This window comes from Rutidosis leptorrhynchoides, chromosome 2 (genome assembly GCF_046630445.1).
Source record: "Rutidosis leptorrhynchoides isolate AG116_Rl617_1_P2 chromosome 2, CSIRO_AGI_Rlap_v1, whole genome shotgun sequence".
In the NCBI taxonomy this organism is placed as follows: Eukaryota; Viridiplantae; Streptophyta; class Magnoliopsida; order Asterales; family Asteraceae; genus Rutidosis; species Rutidosis leptorrhynchoides.
The window spans coordinates 171,630,521-171,641,434 of record NC_092334.1 but is presented as its reverse complement, the minus strand read 5'-3'; the positions used below and the strand labels follow the sequence as shown (position 1 = coordinate 171,641,434).

Below are 10,914 nucleotides of genomic sequence, written 5' to 3'. Positions count from 1 at the left end.
TATATATATATATATATATATATGAAAGGTATCCCAAATGGTTAGCGTTTTTCAAAAAAAAAAAAATAATCCGTTTCGAGTGTAGTTAATTGCGTTGTGTTGGAAAAGTTATTTCGAGTTAAATGGCGGCGGCGATGAAATATATCTCGCGACGAATAGAATGATAAGCCCGTATTAGATGTCGGTGTGTTTAACGTTTTTTAAAAAGTGTCCATTTCGAACGTAGTTAGTTTCGTTTTGTTTGTAAAATTATTTCTAGCTTAATAGTGATGATGGTCAAAAATAAGTCGCAACGAGCAAAAAGCTAAGCCCCATCTAAGGTGTCGGTGTGGATATCGTTTTTTAAAAAACGTCCGTTTTGAACGTAGTTAGTTTTGTTTTGTTCGTAAAATTATTTCGAGTTTAATTGTGATGGCGGTGGAAAATAACGCGAGACGAATAAGAAGATAAGGCCCGTGTAAAGTTAAGGTGGTATTTGAGTTTTATTTTTTTTATTTAAAAATAAATTTACGTTTTAATTCTTTAAAAATTTACAAATGAGACACTAAAAGAGGAGGGTAAAGTGTTAAAGTGCGAGGGTATTTGATGTTCTCGTTTGATAAACTAAAAGAGGTCCAAACTACACTTTTTGGCACCTCTTTTAGTATGCAAGAGTTAATTAATTAATTAATAATATAAATCAACTATGGTACACTTTATTTTAAAAACTGAATCATTAAGTTGCAAAATATTCATATTCATAATAACATGTAAAATAGCTATTGTGGACTGCGAGAAGCTCTTGTAGGTTGATTTTTTTCTAACAACAAGCGTACACACTTTTCATTTCACGACGAGACTCGAATTCACACACTTAAAATTAATGGTTGATTTTTCCTGGATTTGTAAGAACCCTATGATGTAAGTTGCTAATCTCAGTATCAACTAGTAATGTTTAGCATTCTGCTAGTTTTCTTTTTTCCATTTTATCCATTCGATCAATCAGGTAGAATTTTACTCAAATTGTTTTATACTTACCATAAACTTGTCAAAATCGTAATTTCTAAAACGATGCATTTACTAACACTATTCCATGCGACTTGGAAACAACTTTCACCATGGTTGTCATTAAGAATAAAGATTAGTATATATGCACATCCCCGCGAATTGGAACCAATTTTCACCAATCACCATGGCTCTAAAACGATGCATATCCATTCGATTAGTTGATTGGGAGCAATTTGAAGTGAATAAAGCTAAATAACATCATTTGAATGTCGTATAATAAAGAAGGATGTGGATGTTTAATATAAAAGGACAGAATAGGTGACAAATGGTCCCTTAAGATGAAGACTTGTATGATAGAAAAGTGATATTAATGGTCACATATGAAAACAGTTGTTATCTTTTGTTGTTTGTCATATGATACGTTTCCATCTTGATTACGTCCTGATGATATATGTATATGATTGATTCATCGAATTCAATCAAATTTTGTCGTAACAACATGACATAGAAAACAATAATTAGTAATAACAGGAATCACACTTTAGTGGTTGTAACATTGAATAATACTAGCTTGTATGATTTACGCTGCATTCTCGAGATTTTTTTTATGAAGGAAAGAAAAGAAATTGAATGGATTAAAAAATAATAGGCGTTTTTGAGTTTTTATTTTAAGTGATAAGGAAATGAGATGAGAGGATTAGAAGGGAGTGGGCATAAGATTTTTCTTAACAACACTTTCCGCCTATTATTTAGTAAGGATGAGCAAAAATCCAGAAAAACTGAAATCGAATCGTCACCGTACCAGTACCGATAATCGGTACCGATAGGGATTCGGTTTCGGTTTCGATTCTTGATTTTGGCTAAATTCGATTTCGGTACAATCGGGATCGGTACAGTTTGTACGGAGAAACCGATTTTAAATTCCGATTTTTTTCACTAGCAAAGTAGCACAATTTATATTATATCTATCTATCTATCTATCTATCTATCTATCTATCTATCTATACATTATATAAAGTACGTGCCAATATGCTGACGTGTCACCTTCTGATTAAATTCTGTCACGTGTCACTTCATAAACTTTCACTAATTTTTTTATTAAATTATTATTCCTATATCTTTTCTAATTCTTTATACATAGAAAGATATATTTAATATATCTACGTATAAATTATCCTAAATACTCATTAGAAAAATACCTTTATAATAACTATCGTCTTTAGTAGATTAAAAAGTGATCGATATCTAATATTTATATTTTATTATGAGAGGATACACTAAATTCAAATTTAGCTCATGTAGACATATTAATCAATTTTTTTTTTTTTTTTTTTTTTTTTTTGCGATTTAGGGTAACACTTAAAAATACTTTTGAGATATGTAATACAATAAATCTATATCTATATCTATATATAATTAAAGTATATAAATTAATTTAAGTAAACAATTACGTATCTTCAAATATAAATATAAAATAAGATATTCAAATAAACTTAAATATATCAAACTTTTTGACGTTTACGGTCATGTATTTTAATAAACGGACTCATAAACGTGTCACTATATATTCTCGGGCTCATAAACTATCACTATATATTCTATTATTGTTGATGATATTGTATTGGTTATTCAATGTTGCTGATGTTGTGTTATCTAAAGCACCTAATATTATGCTAAGTTGTGTCAAGTATGTTATGATATTGAAGAGTGTTAGTAAACGTCAAAAATACCTTTAGTACGTATAAATTATCCTAAATACTCACTAGAAAAATACCTTTATAATAACTATCGTCTTTAGTAGATTAAAAAGTGATCGATATCTAATATTTATATTTTTTTTATGAGAGGATACACCAAATTCAAATTTAGCTCATGTAGACATATTAATCAATTTTTTTTTTTTTTGCGATTATTAGGGTAACTGATGATGCTAAAAACGAACATATATTTCATAGCATTATTCCTCAAGAAAGACAAGCTTTTAGTTGCAATTGTCCTATTTACAAGTGATATTCGTTTAAATAATAAAAGGTGAAGACAAAAGACAGATTCGACGAATTGAAGACGCAAACGACCAAAAAGCTCAAAAGTACAAAATACAATCAAAGAGGTTCCAATTATTGATAAGAAACGTCTCAAAATTACAAGAGTACTAGATTCAAATCGCAAAGTATAAGATATTAAATTGTACGCAAGGACGTTCGAAAATCCGGAACCGGGACCAGAGTCAACTCTCAACGCTCGACGCAACGGACTAAAAATTACGAGTCAACTATGCACATGAATATAATATAATATATAATTAATTCTTAAAATTAATATATATATATATATATATATATATATATATATATATATATATATATTATATTATATTTAAAAAAACGTCGGCAAATTAAAAGACAAACCTTTGTGAGCTGGAATTACGAACTCCGCGAGTTGCGGAGTATGGAAGCCAAAAATGCCGCGAGTCGCGGAGCTCACCTGGACTCAAATCCCTATAAAACCCAACGAATTCTGATCATTTTTAATATCATATATCCATCCTCTCTATATCTATACGTAAATATTTATATTTATATTTTAATTTTAATTTTAATTTTAATCCTAATAATAAGGGTATGTTAGCGAATGTTGTAAGGGTGTAAGTCGAAATTCTGTCCGTGTAACGCTACGCTATTTTTAATCAGTGTAAGTTATGTTCAACCTTTTTAATTTAATGTCTCGTAGCTAAGTTATTATTATGCTTATTTAAAACGAAGTAATCATGATGTTGGGCTAATTACTAAAATTGGGTAATTGGGCTTTGTACCATAATTGGGGTTTGGACAAAAGAACGACACTTGTGGAAATTAGACTATGAGCTATTAATGGGCTTTATATTTGTTTAACTAAATGATAGTTTATTAATTTTAATATAAAGATTTACAATTGGACGTCCCTATAAATAACCATATACACTCAATCGGACACGATGGGCGGGATATTTATATGTACGAATAATCGTTCATTTAACCGGACACGAGAATGGATTAATAGCCACTAGAATTATTAAAACAGGGGTGAAATTATGTACAAGGACACTTGACATAATTGTTAACAAAGTATTAAAACCTTGGGTTACACGCAGTCGATAACCTGGTGTAATTATTAAACAAAGTATTAAAATCTTGTTACAGTTTAAGTCCCCAATTAGTTGAAATATTTAACTTCGGGTATAAGGATAATTTGACGAGGATACTCGCACTTTATATTTATGACTGATGGACTGTTATGGACAAAAACCAGACGGACATATTAAATAATCCGGGACAAAGGACAATTAACCCATGGGCATAAAACTAAAATCAACACGTCAAACATCATGATTACGGAAGTTTAAATAAGCACAATTATTTTATTTCATATTTAATTTCCTTTATTTTATATTTAATTGCACTTCTAATTATCGCACTTTTATTTATTGTTATTGTATTTAATTGCACTTTTAATTATCGTACTTTTTAATTATCGCAAGTTTATTTTATCGCACTTTTATTTATCGCAATTTCATTATCGTTATTTACTTTACGCTTTAAATTAAGTCTTTTATTTATTTAATATTTTAAATTTTGTTTTAACTGCGACTAAAGTTTTAAAATCGACAAACCGGTCATTAAACGGTAAAAACCCCCCTTTATAATAATAATATTACTTATATATATATATTTGTATTTTTATAAATTTAAACAAATATAGCGTTAAGCTTTGTTTAAAGATTTTCCCTGTGGAACGAACCGGACATACTAAAAACTACACTACTGTACGATTAGGTACACTGCCTATAAGTGTTGTAGCAAGGTTTAAGTATATCCATTCTATAAATAAATAAATATCTTGTGTAAAATTGTATCGTATTTAATAGTATTTTCTTGTAAAATATAAGCTATTTTATATACACCTCGCATAACATCAAGTATTTTTGGCGCCGCTGCCGGGGAACATCTAGCTTAAAAGCCGGAAGCGCAACGCTAATATATATAAAAAACAAAAAGATTTATATTTTTAGTTTACTTTTATTAAAATACGCTTTTGTAAAAATACGTTTTAATATATTCGAAAATATAAAAAAAATATAAATATAAATATTTTTAAGAGTTTGTTAAATATTTAAGTTTTATAAAGTTTCTTTATTTTTATTTTATAAAAATATAAGTCTTATTTAAATATTTTGTTTTTATTAAAAACATAATAAAAAAAACCGAAAAAAAATTTATATATAAATCTAGTTTTAAGATTTTTATTTATAAAATTGTAACATATTTTTATTTCTATTCTAGTTTTTAAAATATAAGTTTTATTTAAATTATATAAATATTTTAATTAAATTAAAAACAGAAAAATAAAAAATATATATATAAATAAATAAAAAACCGAAACCTGTCAAACGAAGCTACCTAATCTGAATTTTCGAACCCCGCGACTCGCGGAGTTTTCCAGCTTCGCGCACCGCAACTCGCGGAGCCGCCCTGACACACGTGACCAGAAACCCTAATCGCAATTAATACGGGGTAATTATTATTATTATTAACTTTAAACCTAATTAGGTTATTTATATTACATTAATTAGTTTAGTTATTTTATTATTTGTATTATTTAGTTAAATTAGTTTAAATAAAATATAAAATTAATAGTTTTATAAAATAAATAATATAAAAATAATATTTTTATAAAAAATTGTACTTTTTACAACTTTTAGTATATTTTTATATTTTGTCCCTTTTTATTTGTTTTTAGCGTAACTTTTGTATTTTCCGTTCATATTTAGTTTTAATCCATAGTTTTTGCCATAGTTATTTTTTATTTCTAGATTTTTAGGCTTTGCCGTAAAATCCCTTAAGTGCTTTTTCTTTAGACTAAGATTTAGGTGTTTTAGAATTTTGCGACGCCGTTTTTATATTTTAGTACCTTTTTAAGATATTGCTACTTGGAATATAGTTTTACTTGTAAGTTTTAATATTTTTAGATGCCTTTTACCTATGTATCAATTATCATTCCAATTAGTAATCTCAATTTGCGATTATAATTTTAAGTTAGTGATAGTAATAAGGTTAGGTTAGTCGAGTGTTTTTAAGTTTTATAGTCATTCTCTTTTTCTTTCTTATTTTTCGACGCCTTTTATTTTTCGATCTTTTCTTTTTCTTTCTTATTTTTCGACGCGCTCTTTTCTTTCTTATTTCTCGCTATTCTAGTTTTAGGACATAGATTTTTATTCTACTTCTTATCTAAATTTCTTAAAATTACGAAAATTTATTTTAAGTGGTTAAATTGATAGACATCAAAATTTTCTGGTTCGTAGTAATAGTTGGATTTGTACGTGGACCGGGTTATTGGAGCCAAACAGTACTCAATTATATTGAGACCAAACGAATCCTGCCCCTCTGCTGCATCTTTTGGCTATTCGAAACGTGGGCAAAATCAGAAAAGTCTATTAATTGGATAACTTATATAATTTTTCTTTCCTTTTAAAAACTAATAGGATATTCAGTGAATGCACCGAGCAAGACGTTCACCACCTTTTGTACGTTCACCACCTGTAACTAGATCAAGACATCTAGCTAATATTACCGCCGTTGATTTTTCTTTAGAATCGTCATCCAGTCAACCAAGTACTCCAAGTCAAATTTTCGAAAATCCATTTTTTGAATCCGACCTCATAATTGAGAATCCGGAGAATATTCAGGGACGATTCGTAGATCCTGAACCATTAATTTTTCCTCCGGAACCACCAATCATTCAAACAGAGATTGTTGAGGAATGAACCATTAAATCAGAATCCTCTAGTGATTCCGATTCAACAAATTCAATTATGGAGAATCTGGAACCTTTAAGTATGGAAGACCGAATGAGAGCTAAACGCACTGGCCAAGGTCACACAATTACTCATCCTAACATTAATGCGCCAGATTATGAAATCAAAGGACAAATTCTACATATGGTGACTAATAAATGCCAATTTAGTGGTGCGCCGAAGGAAGATCCAAATGAACATCTTCGTACCTTTAATAGGATCTGCACACTATTTAAAATCCGAGAAGTGGAGGATGAACAGATATATCTCATGTTATTTCCCTGGACTTTAAAGGGAGAAGCCAAAGATTGGTTGGAATCGTTACCTGAAGGGGCGATCGATACATGGGACGTTTTAGTTGAAAAATTTCTTAAACAATTCTTTCCTGCATCTAAAGCCGTAAGACTTCAAGCAGAAATTGTTACGTTCACACAGAAACCAAATGAAACTCTATATGAGGCATGGACAAGATTTGGAGAGTTATTAAGAGGATGTCCGCAACATGGTTTAGACACCTGTCAAATAGTACAAATATTCTACCAAGGATGCGACATCACAACAAGAAAAGACATCGATATAGCAGCTGGTGGTTCTATTATGAAGAAAACCAAAACTGATGCTTATAAAATTATTGATAACACTGCTTCCCACTCACATTAGTGGCACCAAGAAAAAGATATCGTTAGATCATCTAAAGCAGCTAGAGCCGATTCTAGCCATGACTTAGATTCCATTTCCGCAATGATAGATGTTGTCGAGAGAGGAATGGAAAAGATGACTAAAGATATACACTCAATACGAATTAGTTGTGAGCAGTGTGGAGGACCACATTTGACAAAAGATTGTCTCAGTATTGAATTAACAATGGAACAAAGAGAGAATATTTCATACATAAACCAAAGGCCTGGAAATAATTACCAGAATAATTATCAACCGCCAAGACCGATTTACAATCAAAACCAGAATTATAACAGAAATATTCCATACAACAACCAACAAGGTCCTAGTAATCAACAAATATCCAACAATACTTACAACCAGCAAAGACCTAATTTTCAAAACAAACCACCACAACCCGATGATAAAAAGCCGAATTTAGAAGATATGATGACAAAGCTAGTTGAAACTCAAACGTAGTTTTTCACATCTCAAAAACAAACCAATGAACAAAATGCTCAAGCATTTAGAAATCAACAAGCTTCTATTCAAAATTTGGAACAAGAAGTAAGTAACCTAGCAAGGTTAATAGGTGAAAGAAAACCGGGAAGTTTACCTAGTGATACAAATGCTAACCCCCGGAATGAAACAGCTAAAGCCATTACCACAAGAAGTGGTACAACACTTAAACCACCTGAAATACCTGTAACTTCTGATGAAGCTATTCCTACTCCACAAGAACCACAACCTGATCAAGATAAGGAAAAAGAACCGGTAGTTGAAAAGGTTAATGAAGATAACACAGTTAAGGCTAAACCTTATGTTAAACCATACCAACCACCACTTCCTTACCCGAGTACGATGAAAAAAGAGAAACTTGAAGCCGAGCAATCCAAATTCTTGGATATGTTTAAACAGATAAATGTAAATCTACCTTTCATTGATGTAATTTCAGGAATGCCTAGATATGCTAAATTTCTGAAAAATCTAATCTCGAATAGAAAGAAAATGGAAGAACTCTCGGCTGTTACTATGAATGCTAATTGTTCAGCAGTGCTGTTGAATAAGATACCAGAAAAACTATCTGATCCAGGAAGTTTCACAATTCCATGTTTTCTGGGAAGTCTTAGTTCAATAGAAGCATTGGCAGACTTAGGTGTTAGTATAAATTTAATGCCGTATTCATTATACGCTAAACTAGACCTTGGAGAATTGAAACCAACCAGAATAAGTATACAACTAGCTGATAGATCAATAAAATATCCTAGAGGGATAATGGAGAACATGCTAGTTAAAGTTGGTACTTTAGTATTTCCAGTAGATTTTGTTGTTCTGGACATGGAAGAAGATTCTCAAGTTCCTCTCATATTAGGAAGACCATTCTTAAACACGGCTAAAGCAATGATAGACGTGTTTGATAAGAAACTGACCCTAAGTATAGAGGACGAGAGTGTTACCTTTTCAGTTGATAGAGCAATGCAACAATCGCAATCTGCAGATGATACATGTTATTATATTCAAACTATAGATTCACATGCAGAATTATTAGAAGAATTTTCAGAATTACAAGGAACAGGAGAATGTTCTTTAGGAGAAGGTACTGAACCAATTGATGAAACTGAAATGTTAGCTACACTAATAGCTAATGGATATGAACCAACAACAGAAGAAATTCAAATGCTAAAAGAAGAAGACAGATATCGATATAAATCATCGATAGAAGAACCTTCGACATTAGAGTTAAAGCCACTTCCAAACCATTTGGAATACGCTTATTTACATGGTGAATCTGAATTACCTGTAATAATATCGTCTTCTCTTACTGAAAATGAGAAATCTCAACTCATTTCTGTGTTAAAAGCTCATAAACCAGCCATTGCATGGAAGATTCATGATATTAAAGGAATAAGTCCTTCGTATTGCACACATAAAATCCTTATGGAAGAAGGTCATAAAACGTATATGCAACGCCAACGAAGACTAAATCCTAATATGCAAGATTTTGTTAAAAAAGAAATTATTAAACTGCTAGATGCAGGATTAATTTATCCAATTTCTGATAGTCCATGGGTAAGCCCAGTTCAATGCGTGCCTAAGAAGGGTGGCATGACTGTCATTACAAATGAGAAAAATGAACTTATTCCCACTAGGACTGTAACAGGATGGCGTGTTTGTATTGATTATAGAAAATTAAATGACGCCACCAGAAAAGATCACTTTCCCTTACCTTTCATTGATCAAATGTTGGAAAGATTAGCCGGAAATAGTTATTATTGTTTTCTTGATGGATTTTTCGGATATTTTCAAATTCCAATAGCACCCGAAGACAAAGAAAAAACCACATTCATGTGCCCTTATGGTACTTTTGCTTACAAACGCATGCCATTTGGACTTTGCAATGCCCCTGCAACCTTTCAAAGGTGCATGATGGCGATTTTTCACGACATGATAGAAGAATGCATGGAAGTTTTCATGGATAACTTTTCAGTTTTCGGTGATACATTTGAATCATGTCTAGTTAATCTGGAATGAATGCTTATTAGATGCGAACAATCAAATCTAGTACTTAATTGGGAGAAATGCCATTTCATGGTTAAAGAAGGCATCGTTCTTGGTCATAAAATTTCAAAGGAAGGAATTGAAGTGGATAGAGCTAAAGTAGATGTAATTGCTAAACTTCCACATCCCACCAATGTTAGAGGAGTTAGGAGTTTTCTAGGGCATGCCGGTTTTTACCGACGTTTCATAAAAGATATTTCTAAAATTGCCACTCCTATGAATAAACTCCTAGAAAAGGATGCTCCATTCATCTTTTCAGATGAATGTATCAAATCTTTTAATATTCTTAAAGAGAAACTCACTAATGCGCCGATCATGATAACACCAAATTGGAATCTACCATTTGAACTAATGTGCGATGCAAGTGATTTTGCAATGGGAGCCGTTTTAGGACAAAGGATTGAAAAACGATTTCAACCTATATATTATGCTAGTAAGACGTTACAAGGAGCACAAACAAATTACACAACTACTGAAAAAGAACTCCTCGCTATTGTCTTTGCTTTTGACAAATTTCGTTCATATCTCGTTCTAGTAAAAACGGTGGTCTATACCGACCATTCTGCTCTTAGATACCTATTTTCGAAACAAGATGCTAAACCAAGATTAATCCGTTGGATCTTACTCTTACAAGAGTTCGATATTGAAATCCGAGATAAAAGAGGAGCAGAAATGAAATGTCCCGTTCTTATTGATTAAAAACGTTCCATATTAATTGATTTCGTTGCGAGGTTTTGACCTCTATATGAGACGTTTTTCAAAGACTGCATTCATTTTAAAACAAACCATAACCTTTATTTCATCAATAAAGGTTTAAAAAGCTTTACGTAGATTATCAAATAATGATAATCTAAAATATCATGTTTACACACGACCATTAC

The 10,914-nt window shown here is 31.1% G+C and overlaps 1 non-coding gene across 1 annotated transcript; it reads right to left on the bottom strand.

The window, feature by feature from the left end:
• Positions 1 to 7,219: 7,219 nt before the first annotated feature.
• On the bottom strand, positions 7,220 to 7,326 carry LOC139894998 (small nucleolar RNA R71). The gene has a single exon (XR_011775470.1). It is a non-coding gene; the product is annotated as a small nucleolar RNA R71 (small nucleolar RNA).
• Positions 7,327 to 10,914: the final 3,588 nt, after the last annotated feature.